Source organism: Sinohyriopsis cumingii, chromosome 8 (genome assembly GCF_028554795.1).
Source record: "Sinohyriopsis cumingii isolate HCF-2022 chromosome 8, ASM2855479v2, whole genome shotgun sequence".
Lineage (NCBI taxonomy): Eukaryota > Metazoa > Mollusca > Bivalvia > Unionida > Unionidae > Sinohyriopsis > Sinohyriopsis cumingii.
In genome coordinates this window covers 30,202,600-30,219,761 of record NC_142968.1, presented here as the reverse complement: position 1 = coordinate 30,219,761, position 17,162 = coordinate 30,202,600, and the positions used below count along the sequence as shown (strand labels likewise).

The following is a 17,162-nucleotide window of genomic DNA, read 5'->3' as shown; positions in this document are numbered from 1 at the left end:
CACTGTGAAGCACACCCAAAAAAAAAAGGGGGGGGGGGAGGTAATAATTCTTTGCATATACTGCAAACAACACATCGACATGTCAACTTGGTTCTGTCCAGGATTCACTCATGACACTTGCAATACCTTCAAACCCCTTTGAACCCTATTGAATTTATATTTGAATTGTAGCTATTGTGACATTGTGTGGCAGTATTACAAATGGGGAAATTCTGGGCCTGTGAAAATCATTGACTGAGCCTGTGGAATTTTAGTCAGGGCTTGTTAGTTTATTTAAGTTACCAGCCTGGGGGCAGGGGACCTGAGTGGTCTAAAGCACTCTCTGTTATGGATCACTGACATCTCACCTCTGTCTGCGTGTGTTCGAGTCTCGGATTCAGCCAATGTGGGTCTGTGAGAAAGTCTCCAAGTAGCTTCTCGTGGGTCGGTGGTTCTTTCCGATGTTTTCCCGGGTTCTACCTCCACCATTAATACTAGCCACCATGTATAGTCTATCGTGTGCTGTAAGATGGTGTTAAACCCTACAACAACAACCGGGCCGTGGGACTGTCTAAAAAAAAATTCTTTGAACACTGACAAAGAGTTGTAACAAAATAATGACCTTAGAGGGGAATATGGATGTATGAGAAATCAAATAAAGTGAATAATTGCATGTAAACATGTCATCCTTAAACATGAATAAAGCTAGACCTGATATCAATGAGGATAACTGAAAAAAGAATATCATAAAACAAATGCAATGTCACATGGTCAGCCTGCACCCCATTTTAATGACTGACGATTCCATGTTCGCCAGTGTTGTCCATTATCAGCATGCTCCTAACGGTAAAGAGAAACTTCTTCCTAATATAATTACGTCAAAATAAAATTGACAGACAAAATACCAAACTCCAGTTATTACTACAGAAGTTATTCAAGTCTTCCAAGACATCAAAAGGAAATCACAATCACTCCTGGACACCGTCTACAAAAATTATACATGCCATTAATACTTAGTGTTACTGGTTTCGCTGGACGTGAGGCACGTAAAAGTGCCCTGTCCAGAACCGAAACAGAATAAATTAAACCAAAATCCCAAGTTTCTGAAACCGAGACCATGAAGGTGACACGAGACAGACACCACTTGGTAATTAATTTATGCCTAACTAAAGAAGATCCGCTTAGATTTTCAATTAAAACATTTAGATAATTAGTTCTTGATAAGAATGAGAGATCCATATATTATGCGTTGGTATTTTCTTTATTCTGAAACGAAATATTGTAAGCTTTCAATGTTTGTAAGTTTCCGCCATTTGTTTACAACTTGAAACGGAAGTGGAAATCCCTTATGAGCGGAAAGGGCGTCGCAAGATAACAACTTCCGTTTCAAATACACGTGCAACATGTGAGCTAGCATACAGAACTTTAAAAGTTACCTGTTTTCCTTGCCGTTCAGGGTCTACGCCTGTCAGTTTAAGTAAAAGCTCTATACCGATTCATAACTGTGGCGTGTACATTGACCTAAATGATTCTATAGCCAATTATTAGGCTTCAAGCGGTAACCGGAAGTGTATTATGGAGCAACATTTACGTCTGTTCCTAACTTTTTGAGAGCATCTTAATTGGTTTAGACGCAGCTATGTTTGTTTTTTTTTAAATATGGTACATGCTCCAAAAACTACGACATGAAGTTGACAATTCAGTAATTTTTGGTGGAAATTATGCTTAAAAATATTGGAACTATTTTTCGCTCTGTTATACGTTTCTAGACTGGTTTTATCAGTGTCGAAGTTAAGTTTGTGTCCGAATCAATCCCGTGCTACCTTTACGAAAACTTCTATAAAACACAAAAAGAAAAATATCCACAATTGTCTTATTCAAATATGTTGTGAAACAAACTTTATGTATGTGAACAAATATTATAATGTTCATAATCTTAGATATTTTGTTTAAATTTGATCACTTTCCTTAAAATGTTAATTGTAGGATGAATCATGAACAAAATTAAACTTTTTCTTCAAAAGTTTATGGCAAATACCACATGATTGGTATTGACATAGGTATATATAACACAATTACATCTTGTGGTACAATTCAATGCCCAGTTAGGATTTAAAGTGTCTATAATTGGAAGCCTTACTAGAGTCAGCCAGATCATTCGACATCTAGTGTAGCATATTATTCTTACACAAATATCTACATCATCTACACCTCTAGAGCTATACTTACATAACAAATGTCATGAAGATATGAAGAAACCATCCTAACTGGGATGAAGCCTTCTGTATTTATCATGCATTCCCATTTTAGGGTACGTTTTGATGGGATTTCAAGTGTCCATAGTTGAATCATTACTAGGTTAAGCCAGATCATGTGATATCTAGTGTAGAATATTATCCTTGATACATTGTTTAAATAATTGTTAATGTTTAAATTAATCTATTGCCTGCATTTTAAGCAATACAAATGTAGACATATATAAATAAAGCATGTTTAACTTTATGTACCTAATTAATTATGCCATCACCATCCTGTCTTTTTAGGATAGGATATATATGTGTAGGTTATCACGTCCTGCTCATTAAAATTAATGTAATCCAATATTGTGTGCATCTTACTACATAAGAAGACTGGTTATCCTGGTGTCAAGATATTGTGACCAGATGGGACATCATGCTACATGTCTGCGGCATGATGTCTCAGTGCTTGACATCACTATAAACTGCCACACTGCAGATTGTAACAATATAACTGAAATTTTTTTAAAGCTACATAAAAAATACACACACACACACACACATACTACATAAGAAAGAAAAAGTTAATATTCACCACATTCACTTTAAACCATACTAGAGGATACATTTATTGCAATTTCAGTATCATTCTGTATATGTGATTTTGAATTATTTCATTTCCAGGTGCATACTTCTAATCCCATATTTCTGTCATTACCATAACGTAAAACAGTTTGAAGAAATATACCAAGGAAAATTATCCTAATTTACATTGTGTTTTATTGATTGAAATGATATAATTAGTTCCTACTGTTGCCAGACATTGTTTTTCGCCAGGGTCCATTCAGATTGTGGTGATGGTGTAGGGTTTGAAACAAACCCTGTATATTTATATAAAAGATATATAGGGTCCACCATATTGTAATACTATACTTTGCTCTGTGACAGAAACCCTCCATTTCAAAATATTTAGTTTGGGTTTTGTAAACTTTGTTGTGCATGCCAAAATTATTATTTGTGTTGCAACCCCTGTTCAATTACATTAATATATTTCAAGATAAATTTGGATTAAGTCTGGAATCCGAAAGTTTTTCCTTGTGTTTATTTCATAGATGTATTTTGTAAAGTTTGCATACATTTTTACACCTATGTGCGCATTCTGAATTGCTCTATATATTTTCTGTTGAGCCAATTTTCCTAAATTTGGAAGTGCTGCTTGCTGTATCATATATTTAGTCACGCATAATGAAGAATCTTGTCTGAAAAGTGACTACAAAGTGACATTTTTGACTTTCGTTACAAATGAACTTAAGGAATATGCCCTCACCTCCATTCCCACTCTGATCGTTTACTGAAGAGTCAGCGGAGCTAAATGTATACTCGTTCTCTAAAGGGAAATTTACTCATTCATTTGTACAAGGCACATGAGACTCCTTAATGTAAGGAAATATAGCATTAGATACCGTATGATCTACCTGAGGTATGCCTTCATTGGCGACACGTGTGTACCGTATATACTAACGTGCAATTAGGATCCAACCCAAGACTCGAACACGTGCGGACTACGGTGAAGTGTCAGTGACCTGTAAAGGCGAGCGCTTTAGACCACTCGGTTACTCGGGGCTCCGCCGTGGCATAATGCGCAAGCAGTCTCAACTTCGCTAGCCAAGGTTTCGATATTCCTATCTACACCTTGGCAGATCGAATAGCTATATCGGTGCTTTGTCCTAGTAACAACTACTGGATTTCGTGTGTTGCCTCCCTTAGTATGTAACGCCAACTAACCAGTAGCGTGGTGCATTGAACATCACCGAAAACGGTTGTGGCATTGGACCTAAAAAGGATACTTTGTAAGTTTGACATCGAAGGTATGACTATATACCAGAGAGAAGATATTACGGGTCTATTTGAATGAAAGGTATTTGTTTGAACAGGAACCAGCACTGGGAAAGTGTTTATTTATCAGTCCATTCAAGCTGTATGCTTCCATTGTCTCGATCACGTAGGAACGGGGTTCAAATTTGAACAACTTAATTTTGATTGGATGCGATGGCTTGCCACCGCATCCAATGAAATATGCACAAACGAAGCACAGACATATATTCCATATGCCAAGGTTTAGATAGGAACCTTGACTAGCGAAGATGGAGCAGTCTATGCAGCTTCTTAGGATTAATAAGTGGAACAGACTACATTTAACCTGATCTGCCGGTGCATTATGCGACGACAGGTCATGGTCTATGATGTATGCAGTTGGATTGGACTTGTTGGCTAGTATATACGGTAGTTTCGTTCCTCATCATTATGAGTATTCCAGAAACCTTACACAATTCCATTAAAACGATTCTAACCTAATTTAGAATTTCTTTGCGATGTGAAACTTTCCGAATCATAAATTGCATAGTACAGTATTCAGAAATTAAATTTAATTTGCCTGATAGTATAATATGCTGTAATGACACACGACGACTATTCAAACCACCTGCGCCCCCGTTTACGCCGTAAAAATTTAACCTGTTTTGCAGTCGGCTTGCGGACTTTGTATCAATACTGGTATATCATGTGAATTCTCATACGTGAAACAGAATATAATGTTGGAGGAAGGCCCATTTTTATTTCCATTTATATTCAGCAGTCAAAATCGTCGTGAAAAAAATCGCTTAGTTTCGTTTTCAAGTTGGTGCATAATTCTATTCTGCCAACTGCCCCGCAGTATCGGCCCAGTAATTATGTTAGGTTTTTTCTTCGTTTCTTTTCATTTTCTCTAACAGAACTGGCCATGTTTCACAAAAGATACACATCTGTTTTGTTATCAAATGATACACATCCGTTTTTTTCTTCAAACGATAAGCATCTGTTTGTTATCAAATGATTCACATCTGTTTTGTAATCAAACGATACACATCGTTTTATTATATATGAATGCATTTCAGTTTCATGTTTGTGTTTTAGAAAGACATTCTTTGTTCTGCCATGCTATTCGTGTTATTTTATTACTGTTCTTGTGAAAATTAGTTAGCCAAATTTTTTATGTTCTAAAATGTTTTATCTTTTCCAGTTTAAAATGTTTTAATTTTCCAAGTGAAAATGTCATCTCGAGAATTGAAAATCAAAATGACTAGCAGACATTACGTTGAGTGCTTTCGAACACATTTATTTAGTCTCAATGTAATGCATTTTTGATACTTAAATCAGATCAATTTATTTTGTATCTTTTCCGCAGCCATTTGATATATGTTGATCAAACAGTTAGAAAAATACGTATCGGGATTTGAAGGAGGCTGTTAGATTATGTCCTATTATAGACCTCTCTCTCTCTCTCTCTCTCTCTCTCTCACACACACACACACACACATACCCTGTCAAAACATGTATCATCAAGATAGATATTTCCCGATGAAGCTCGATCCCGACCAAGAAATGAATATTAGGACAACTGTTTGTAACTGTTACTTGTTTACTTTTATTTTTGAAGAAATGACAAATAAACAATACCAGAGAAGATTTTAAAATCCTTGTGACAATAATTCCAGTAAGCTATATATCAGCTTGTAATTGTATTCATGGAATACGTCGGTGGTTCCGTAAAAGTTACTTATTATGGATAGAATGGTTTTGTACTTAAATAGACATATCTAGAAACCACGTGACTCAGCAGCCAGCAACTCAGTGATACTGACCTAGCTAAAAGCACTTATATGCGGAATATAATCCACAGTGTCGAAATGGGGCAAGTACCCAACAAGACGCCCCTACACGCGTATTTGCATAACTATGCGCCAGCATTGCATAGCTATGCGCCCATTGATGAAACAGGTAGACTCCAAGGCATCGTTATAGAACCAACAGAAAATTTGCTGTAACATTATATGCAACTTGAACTTTTTTGGGTGTGGAAAACAAAAAACTTTCAAATGGCATTAATATTTCAGTTATGTTGATGGCAATTTGAATGTTAAAGAAAATGCTCGATGTTACGAAGCTTATGTCTCGAAAGTTCCAGCTAATGCTAAAATCGAAATGGCATAAACGAACATTGCCAGATCAGTCGCATCCATTTAGCAGATGTTTAAATATATAGGCTGTACCGAAAATTGTATCGTGACGAGTGCCAGATCCGTGTAAGGATACATTCCCATTTATCTTGCTTTAGGGAAGAGGCACCAATTTAACCCTGGAACATAAATTGGATTGTGATATTACGATCTTAAACTGAGTAATAGAAAAGAGCGAAAACCAGCATGTTTTTTGAAATTCAACAAATAGTTTATATCGCTATGATACAAAGTGAAAATTGGAAAAGAACTTACAGTATTGCGAATAGAATCCCAAATAGTCCAAAAACTATATCACCAGTCCTAGTGAATAAGGCTATAATTAAATTCCAGTAGCGTTTGAAGTAAGATCCGCCGCTGATGGTGTTGACGTGCCTGTAGTCTTGAGTGTACTAATGTACCAGGGACCGGAAGTGTGATGATGTGCTAACATTCTTCTAATTAATCAAAAAAGGATAATCCAAAAAGTCCTTGTCTAAATTTACTAAAATTACTAAAGAACGCTTTTTATTTCCATTGAATATTACTTTAAATAGATAATTCACCCAAATTAAATGCTGAACACAACAATATAAATGATTCTGCCTCAAGATGTTACAGCAAGAATTAATAGTTTTTAGATAAGCAAGATTATAAAAACCCTTAACTTGATCTAGGTCACAATTCGCATTTTCTGGAAATACCATGACTTAATGGAACGTTCCATTTCAAGAACAGTCCAAGTTGTTTACAAGATAAAATCTCTTACTAAAAATTATTATATAAAATGTCGTAAACATCTGGTAATCTGGTATTTTGATGGGGGAACTCACTAATCTAGACGCAGACCCAAATTAACACGTTTACTTCTATTGATAATTATCCTAATATTTAACCCACACTCATATGGAAAATATTAGCTATGTATTATCTGTTTGCAAAATTAAAAGTTAATATTCAGATACACAATTAACCTGATTTTGGACAAGGTCAAGTACTTAATACAATTAAATATAATAATGAACAAAGCCTAACAAATGCAAACAGATTTACATAACAATGTATAAGCAAAATGCTTGCAATCGATTATTGTTTCTCTTTGAAACGATAGACCAAATATAATACAAACAAATTCATGTTACAAGCTGGTGCCTAAATTCTTTGATTGCAATTCAAAACCCATGTTGTTATCACAATTTCGACTTTCTTTCGGTTCCAGGGGTGGCCGAGTGGTCTAAAGCGTTTGCCTAAAAGAACACTACCAGCACGGGCTCTACCAATGTGGGTACGTGAAAAGCTTACATCTATCTTCCAGTGTGTCAGTGGTTCTTATCGGGTTCTCCCTCCAGTTATACTGGCCGCCATGCATAGCCTATATTGTGCTGCTCAATGGCGTTGAGCCAAAACAACCACCACTACTTTGACTTGCGCTGTAAGTTAAACAATTAAATGCACAAAACCAGCAGTTGGAATTTGCAGTGTCACATTTGGACTGACAGGTGGCATGAGCCGGCGATATTTAGATAGCTACTGTAACTCTATGGCAAGATAGCGGATTGTTGTTTGGGGGTTTTACGTCATTTTTCAGCACGGTCGGCTGTACAAGGCGGCCAGTATAACTGGTGGTGGAAGAACCCGGGAAAACCGCGATAAGAACCATCGACCCACGAGAATCTGCTGATAGTATTCTCACATATCCGTATTAGCCGAACCAAGGCTCGAACCCACGCGGACAGAGGTGAGACGGCAGTGATCGTAAAGACGAGCGCTATAGATCACTCGGCCACCCGGGGTCACAATATTGCGGACAAATACAAATTTTTAATTTTAGCATTTTAACGAGATCGCAACTGCTAGGGATAGCAGTTTTGACTTTGGCTTTAAAGAGAAGTTACAAATTACTAACACCAAATGAGTGGTTGGATAGTGTTCGTTTTTGGAAGGTGCAGTTTCGCAGTGATAGCACAACGGTCAGGTTTCCTCGGTCAGCGGTTGGAGAGCTGCTTTTTAATTTGGGTGGCATGATGAAGGATAAAACACAAAACTTGCGATTTTTTAATCTTTCCGAGACGGTATAAACGGAACAACAGCTATACAAAACATTTGACGGGCAACGACAGGGCCGGCCTTAGACCGATTAAACCGATTTGGCCCAACTGGGCCCAGCGCTCACAGGGGCCCCGTGCCTTAGTATAAAGTTTAGAAATATATATAGAAAGAGAAAGCAGTTTTAAAGCGATGGAAGAAAGTTTAAGTACAGTATCTTATAAAACTTGTTTAAACGTTTATTTTTAAATGCCGTGCTCACAGGTCCCCGCGCGTAAATCCAGGGGCCCCGCCAAAATGATCCAAACTTTGCCCCGCGTTTGCTTAGGCCGTTCCTGGCCAGAGCTACTTTGCTTTTTCGCTAGCCAAGGTTCCGATGTTATAATCCTATCTATATATTGGCGGATCGAACATATATATTGGTGTTTTGTCCTAGCGACAGCTATTTTATTTCATGAGTTGCCTCTCTTTGTATGTAATGCCTACTAACCAGTAACGTGGCGCATTTTACATCGGTCGAAAATGGTGGGGGCAATTGGCCTAAAAAGGATACTTTGGAAGTTTAACATCGAAAGTATGGCTGAGTACCAAAGGGAAGCTATTACATGTGTTTTTGCGTGAAACGTATTTGTGCACAGATGGACAGGCACTGAAAAATTGCTTATTTATCAGTCCGTTCAATTTGTGTGCTCTCCTTGTCTCGATCATGTAGGAACAGTGTTCAATTTGAACAACGTAATTTTGATTGAATACGGTGGCTTGCCGCCGCATCCAATGAAATTCACAGACCCGAAGCACATATATATCTGCTCGATACGCCAAAGTGTAAATAGGGTTGTCATAATCGAACCTTGGCTAACGAAGATGTAGTACTTTGTATTTTTGTATCTTAGTTGACTGACAACGCTATGTCATACGCTGCCCTTGGACTGTCGGTCAAGTGAAATGTTACTTTTACCGTCACGTCCAGTGTTGTCACGTCTAAACCAAATATGAAATTTGCAAGTTGTTTTTCATCATCTGCTGACGTAAACGTTTGTCCTCGACTTAATACTAATTTGTAACATACATCCTAACTCGCCACCTCATTATGGCTATTTTGCATGCCTCAGTTTAATGACAGAATGAGCGACATATGTGCTTTTCTTGTGCATCTGTCCTTTTGTTTCGATATAGACCAACAAGTATATTCCCACTTTTTCTGACATTACTGGTAGCGGAGACCAGGCCGTATTTCATACTAAAGTTTTCACCCTCTAATCAGTTCTGACTGTCGGACGCTTGCAAGAAAGGAATAAATTTATTTCAATTGACCTTTGTATGTGGATGGTCACCAATTGAAAAATAAAGGTTAGTAAATGATGGATACACAGTGTAACGTCACATTCTTAGTAAGAGGGGTGGTTAATTGGGTTTGGCTGGCGTTATCCAGAGGATGACCTCCCGCGATATTACAGCTCGGCGGGAGTGAAAGAAGAACGGAATTTCAACAGAGAACTGAGCGAGAATACTGGAAGAAATAAACAATACGAGCCCCATTTTGACAAGAAAACAACAAATTTAGTCAGAACAAATTAATAACGCCAATTCCAATTCAAGTTAGATTATCTAAGTAGAATTTAACTGGTGTGTCCAATATAGATTTATTACATCATCATAATGAGAGGTGAAAATAGCGCAATGTCCATGATCGATTGCATCACCTTCATTCACTTTGACCGCATATCAACGTCTCCTAGTTCATCCTTCCTAAGCTCCATGTTCTGCCCCTTCATGGACTTCCTGGTCCTTTATTCTGACATCGTCCTTCTTTCTCTCTTTTCCCCGTACTCCTGTCCTCGGACTGTCTCGTCTTCCTCTCAGAATGCTGTTCGTTAAATGGCATATTTACCCCATGATTATGTATACCTACTATTTAGAGGTACATACAATTCACTTAATGTTATTCAGATCATGTTGCTATCCACACACTACGTAAATTCTTGCTTAGTACGGTAGGACATTGACCTCGCTTTCCAGCAGCAGGTCCTAAATTACCACGTGAACGTCTACCAAATATTGCCGTATTATTTACATATGCTACTACATGTTCGATTACTATTGCATGAAATTAAAAAGAAATATAACTCATGGCATTCCTTAACTACAAGATTATCCAAGCATTACAAAATCAGATATAATTAGGTAATTATCGTTAACTCACGATGATCTGTACCGTCCTAACAACAAAAGGAAGTTATTTCACATAACCATATGAAAATCCTGCACATATGAACATTTGTATCGCATGCAGTCAATTCCACCAATGAACCAATAACTGTATAATTAAAAAGGTAAATTGCATAACAATTCTATCATCAACACTTTCCATGAAATTGAATAAAATAAATTGTATAACATCTCTAACATCAACACTTTCCATGAAATTGAATAAAATAAATTACATAGTATCTCTAGCATCAACACATTCCCACGAACTGAATAAACGATACATAAAATGGAAACCTAGTCATAGCAAACACATTATCATAAAAACAAACAATCATATACTAGAATATTACGTGAAACTAAAATTGCGTAACTTGTCGCTGTTTCTTTCAGACTAAAGAATTTCGACTAGGGTCGTCACTTTAAAGTCAGATTGCTTTAAAGTGTACACCCTAATTTATTCTACCCAATCGTGGGCGGTGGTCCCTAATTCCCAAAGAAATAATTCCTTTCATCAGATTTAGACAGCTCAGAATCTGTGTACGACAGTGCATGACAATTTCGCTTTGAAAATATGATAAGTGGACATAGGTTCCTACCAAACGGTTAGGGTTGGTAGCTCAAATGTTTACTTTCTAAGAACCGTGTTAAGGTACCCCTGTCAATTTCACTGGATCGGGATGCTGTTCCTTTGAAGTTTACACTGACATGGGGGGAGATGAACGAAGAAAAGTCGAAGTGAGATCTTCACAAAGACTTTTCTGGCTTAAATGTGATTAGACTTAATTGCTCAATGCATTCAACTTTAAAATTTTCTGTAATTCAAAATTCGACACTTCACACACGTGTTCTGTTCTGACAGGGATTAATTTTTAAAAAAATTGAGTAGCTATGATATTTTGCGCCCGGGGACGAACTATAAAATTGGCGCCCCAGCCCCCTCCCCGTTTAATCACATTTTTGAATATTACCCTTGTTTACTTATTATAATGTAACGTTGTAAGCCTCATTTTGGCGCCCCTGTACCTTGGCGCCCGGGGACATATGTACCCCCCTGCCCCCCTCCCCCCCCCCCCAGCTACGCCTCTGCTGACAGGAGGGTGAAATATAGCCGGCCCGTTTGATCCCCGCTGTCAGGAATGTGAGAAGTAAAAAAAAAAAAAAAGTTCTACTTGGCGCGGTCGAGTTGTATAGATGATCTTGCACTCACCAAAGAGTATTCACAGAGTTCACTGACTTTGTTGAGCACAATGCTCTGAACCAGGTTGTTTTAGCTGCATTTTCAGCCCATTACTTGCTACGATGTGGAGGTAACAAGAGCTAGGTCCTTTGTTCAGGTCATAGACACAGCAAGGAAGCCGACCAGGGATGTCCTGAGACACAGGGTGTTTCTACAGCCCTAAAACCACTGATCTAACGCAGTTTCCTTGAATGTCGCTAACAATTAATCAACGTCACTAGGTATAATGCTTAGGTTACAGCAGTGGTTCATTCCTATTTCGAGTATGAGGACCCCTTATTTGTACCTTTAGGGTTCCGAAGCTATGTGATTTCGCTGACCCTTTGGAATCTCCGCTCCGGAACCGCGGATCAAAGGTTGGGAACCACTGGGTTTCAGTGATTACTTTCGTAGAGATTGTTTTACTTACCATTACGCATACATAAACAAGTTGTATTATTTGGCGGCGAGAAATGCCCAAGAGACCAAAAAGCAAAACTCTACGAAGGCAGTCGAATCCGAGAATGGATAGACAAGGGTCACGCTGTTTTTTCCTGGCGTAGTTGTTGCGGGATATTAAAAGTGATTATTTCAAATTAGGCATACCACACATGGTCATTATTTTTACGAGTGATATCGGGTCCAATGTACCATTTATATATCATATCATATAAATGCAATGACGAAATAGTTCTAACTTGTGTACACGAATAAACAATGTGCCTATTTTCCCCTGCGTAATTGGCCCGATTTTAATACTTCTATTCTGACAATATAGAACTTCTGACCAATTTGACTTTTGAGATTGCATGAATAACAAAACGCGTTGGGTGAGTGCGTAATTATCGTAAATAAAACTATAGGAATTGTTTTCATTCATTCATTCATTCATTCATTCATTCATTCATTCATTCATTCATTTGTGCGTACTTTCATTCATTAATTTGTGCGTACTTTCATTCGTTCATTCGTTTATTGGTGTACTGGGTCTAATTTTCTTTCCGTTCGATGAAAACTTTGGTGTATTGTTGGCTTATGGTTGATTGTGCCCTAAAAAGTACTATAATCAATTTCATTTTCAAAACCAAACCTGTTTAAATGGTATAATTAAATGTTGTAATGTTTTCCCAAGCATCTTTTCTACGACATTATTGGAGGATTTTGTTCAACAATGAAGTCAATGGAACTTTCGTGGATAAAGTCCGAGTAAATCACATTTATCAAATGATTAAGTGAATCCGTGGATTCTGACTGTTTCATTGAAAGTAATGATGTAATTGCAACGTTATAAATATTTTTTGTTAACTTACTGATTTCTCGATTCTTTCGTTTCTTCTCTCTTTCCTTCTTTAATCCTTTTTTATTTCAGGTACGTAGATGACGCAGATTATGTGAATACTCAGTTTAGGATCGTATGACCTCTCACACATAGTTTTTCTACCGTATTATTTATTTACTTATTTGTTTATCTATTTATATATATGGGAAATTTTCTACCATATTATTTATTTAGGAAATTTTTTTACCGTGTTATTTATTTATTTATTTATTTATTTATTTATCTATTTATTTGTTAATTCATTTATTTATTTATTTATTTATTTATTTATTTATTTTTTATTTATTTATTTATTTATTTATCTATAATGTTGTTGCAGAAATCCCAAACTTTATTTGGGTTTATTTTTACGGGATCCAATGCCATTGGTCATCACATATGTTTGCAATATTTTTTTATACATATTTTATTGTCAATTTTATTCAACAATATGGGATAGGGCATGGGTTGTCTAACTTGTCTAGGTTTTTTACCAAAACATGCAAAAATTGATGCAAAAACGACACTCATTTTACAACAATTCGAGGACGTCCAAGAATCAAGGTAAAAAATATTGTATGTTAGAAGTGTTATGTATATCTATAATTTCTATATATTTTAGGAACTTACATTATTGTAAATTAAATCCCAGATAATCCTAAAAGTACAAACGTTTTGAATGTTCCGAATGAATTCCAATAGTCCTGAATGCTTTGATGTGCCACGATGATTTAATCCAGAATGTCTTTCAACGAATTCGTAATAAACCCAAAATAGTGTTTATCAGGTCAATGAGCACTGTAGAAATTCAAATGAATGATTTAAATAATTCCTCTGAACACAACAGTAAATAACTCAACAGGCTGATGTTAAGATGAGAATGAATAATATTTGTTTAATTCTGCCTTAGATAAAAACTAAGACAGGTTGTGAAACACAAGTTCTCTTTCAGACCACTCTAAGGTCAAAAGGCCATGCAAACATGTTTAAAAATTACCATTATCTTAAATTACAATATACAGCCATAAACAAAAGTTAGCTATCCAAACAAGCTGTTTACAAATGACCATTATCTTACAGGCTGATGTTAATATGAGAATGAATAATATTTGTTTAATTCTACCTTAGATACAATCATGGATACAAGTAATGCACACTCAATAGCGATACATAACTACAGAAAAAAACAAAAAAACCCCCCCAAAAACCCCCCAAAAACATCCATTTTCGTGGATATATTTCTGGACATTTAGTAGTATGACAGAGTTTGTGTTTTTACATGGTTCGATTTCACCTTTACATTATACACTTAGATTTGTTTTAGTTGTGTGGACAGCTCTCCGACCTCTGGCTATGATGAACCAGGAGGCTTCTATGATGACCTCCTTTGATCGGAAATTTAAAACGTTCGTATATAGGTTTGCCCCCCTCCCGTTCTGTATATATGTGTATTTTTCACAAGGTAAAATCCCTAGAGTTGCACAAGGTCTGTGTTGAAAGATAGGGCGAAAGAGCTGTGATATTTGGTTATTAAATAAGGGGCAGTAGAAAAAATAGTGCTAAACGTCTTCATTATCATAACCACGTGCATATATAGGATTATTAATTACATTTGCTCTATAAATGTCGAATATATTTTATCCCTCTATAAATATAGAATCTGTGGAGACTAGATGCGTCTTCAAGGTTAGTACCGAGGATGTTAAGGTAACGCTGGTTAATATAATACGGTGGTGGTACGTTATTGGAATTGTATAAATGTGTATTTTAAGGTTGAAATATTATGAGGTATTTGGATATCTTCAGGGAGAGAATTCCATAAGACCAATCGTAGATGGGTGAATGGATGTCTGAAAAATATTAAATCTTGCATCGACTGGTGTTTTCCCTTTGTAAGCTACGTAGTCGATAATGTAATCACTCACATCTCTTTTGTTGAAAGAGGACGCTTAAATAATTAATAACTTGCAATTTATAATAGAATACGTTATGCGTAATCTGTTCTTGTCATTTCGCAGAGTTTCCTAACCAGTGTCTGCACAGAAATACTCGCGAGAGCAACAAATGGCTAGATATGGAGAAATCAGTAACGCTTGATTTTATTTTAATCATTTCTAATCTTCAACAGAGCAGTAATCCAAGACTTCAGAAGCATATTCTAAAATTTGATTTATATATAGTTTGGCTAAAATTGTCCTGCGAAAAGAGTTCTTAGACGCGCATATATATATATATATATATATATATATATATATATATATATATATATATATATATATATATATATATATATATTAATAATTATACTAATAATGATTTGTTCATTTAGAATCAGAGGAAAATGTTTGTCCTAAATGACTATGACTTTTAACAGGAAGCGAATTCATATAATCAAAAAGAAATTCAAAACGGAATGTCAGCGTGCCTCTTTGTAATTAATAAAACGCATGTTTTCGAAGTGTTAAAAGTAACATGTCATTCGTTTGCCCGTGCATTAAGATTTTAAGAGCAATGTTGATGATCCGTTGTATTTGTAAAGGATATGTTGAAGAAGCTGCAAGATAAGTATCATCAGTAAATAGCATTGCAAGCGAGTTCAAATTATCTGCTTTATTGTTAGCATAAAGTTGAATTAGTAAAGGGCCTAGCAAGGAACCTTGCGGAATCACAGCAGTTAGCTGATGTTGTGTTGATAGTGAGTTTCGATAGAAATTTCTGTTAGCGGTTTTCTAAGTAGCTTTCATAATGTTTAAAACAATTTATTAAAGGTTTTAAACGTTTTTTTCTTCCAAAAAGTTGTATTCAAGACCTTGGGATACTTTACTATGTCCACTGACACTGGAACACATTTTTGTATATTGTACCAATGTCTACCCTGCAGAACAGAATTATTTAATATGATTATGGGATACATTTTTGTCTTGTGTACCCATGTCTACCCTGCAGAACAGAATTATTTAATATGATTGTGGAATACATTTTTGTTTTGTGTACCAATGGCTAACCTGCAGAACAGAACTATTCAATGTGATTTGGAATACATTTTGTCTTTTGTACCAAAGTCTGCCCCGCAGAACATAATTATTTAATGCGAACTCGGTTACAGAACTTTATGATGTACCAACCGAGAAGTCGTTGAATTTTTTGGGTGAAGGAGATTTGCATATATAATTTAGTATCTTTACCTTTTGTATTTTATTTTGAAGTACTTCATCTTTATTTGGAAATTTTTACCTTCCTAATCATTTTGTGCAATTTGTTCTTTTTATACTTTTGCAACTTTACATTTAACAGACGGGGGTCCCGAGTGGCCAAGTGGTCTAAAGCGCTCTCCGTTACGGATCACTGCCATCTCACCTCTGTGTGCGTGGGTTCGAGTCTCGGATTCAGCAAATGTGGCATTAATACTGGCTGCCATGTATAGCCTATCGTGTGCTGAAAAATGGCGTTAAACCCCACAACAACAACAACAACATTTAACAGACGCCATGATGCAGATTTTCGCTCTATGCCGTTAAACGCTAATATATACATAACTACATACATACATACATACGCACGCACGCACGCACGAATATATACATACATACATACTGCAATGAAATACATTGAAACGGATTTATAGTTATTTTCATTAGATAAGGGTTGTCAGTCCACGTCGATTCACGCGGAACGAAGTGGCTCAGCGACACTTTACTAACAAAGATTACAACGAATGAATATTATATCGCATGCAAAATATATGTCACACACACACACACACACACACACACACACATTTAAACGGTTTAATGGGAGAAACAGAAAATATGTTTATATTTTGCTGTGCAGTGAAGAACATTTTGAATATTCGTACACATTTTTTATTTCGCATCACGGAGATTTATTTTAATATTTCAAATTTATTTTTAACCAAAAAATCCAAACTGAATGTTAAACTCAAATTTGAAAAGGTACAAAGGCAAAGTTGTGTACATCAACATATGCACGGTGATTTTATTTGTTGCTGGGTTTCTTTACTTTTTTTTTTTCTTCTCCAGAATTATATGCTAGGTCACTAAGATGTTTGATGTTCCGGAATACGATCATATTTGAACGTTTTAGTCGCTAATTATCTCGTA

The 17,162-nt window shown here is 36.2% G+C and overlaps 1 protein-coding gene across 4 annotated transcripts in view; it reads right to left on the bottom strand.

The window, feature by feature from the left end:
- Positions 1 to 3,902, bottom strand: part of LOC149793220 (uncharacterized) — a 56,441-nt gene extending 52,539 nt beyond the window's left edge. The window contains exon 1 of one of the 4 annotated variants that reach the window (XM_089967185.1): positions 3,739 to 3,902. The gene's annotated coding sequence lies outside the window, so the exon portion shown is untranslated. Of the gene's footprint in view, positions 1 to 1,415; positions 1,648 to 3,691; positions 3,717 to 3,738 lie in introns of those variants that run through there. The other 3 variants (XM_089967186.1, XM_089967187.1, XM_089967184.1) reach the window with 3 other exon arrangements.
- Positions 3,903 to 17,162: the final 13,260 nt, after the last annotated feature.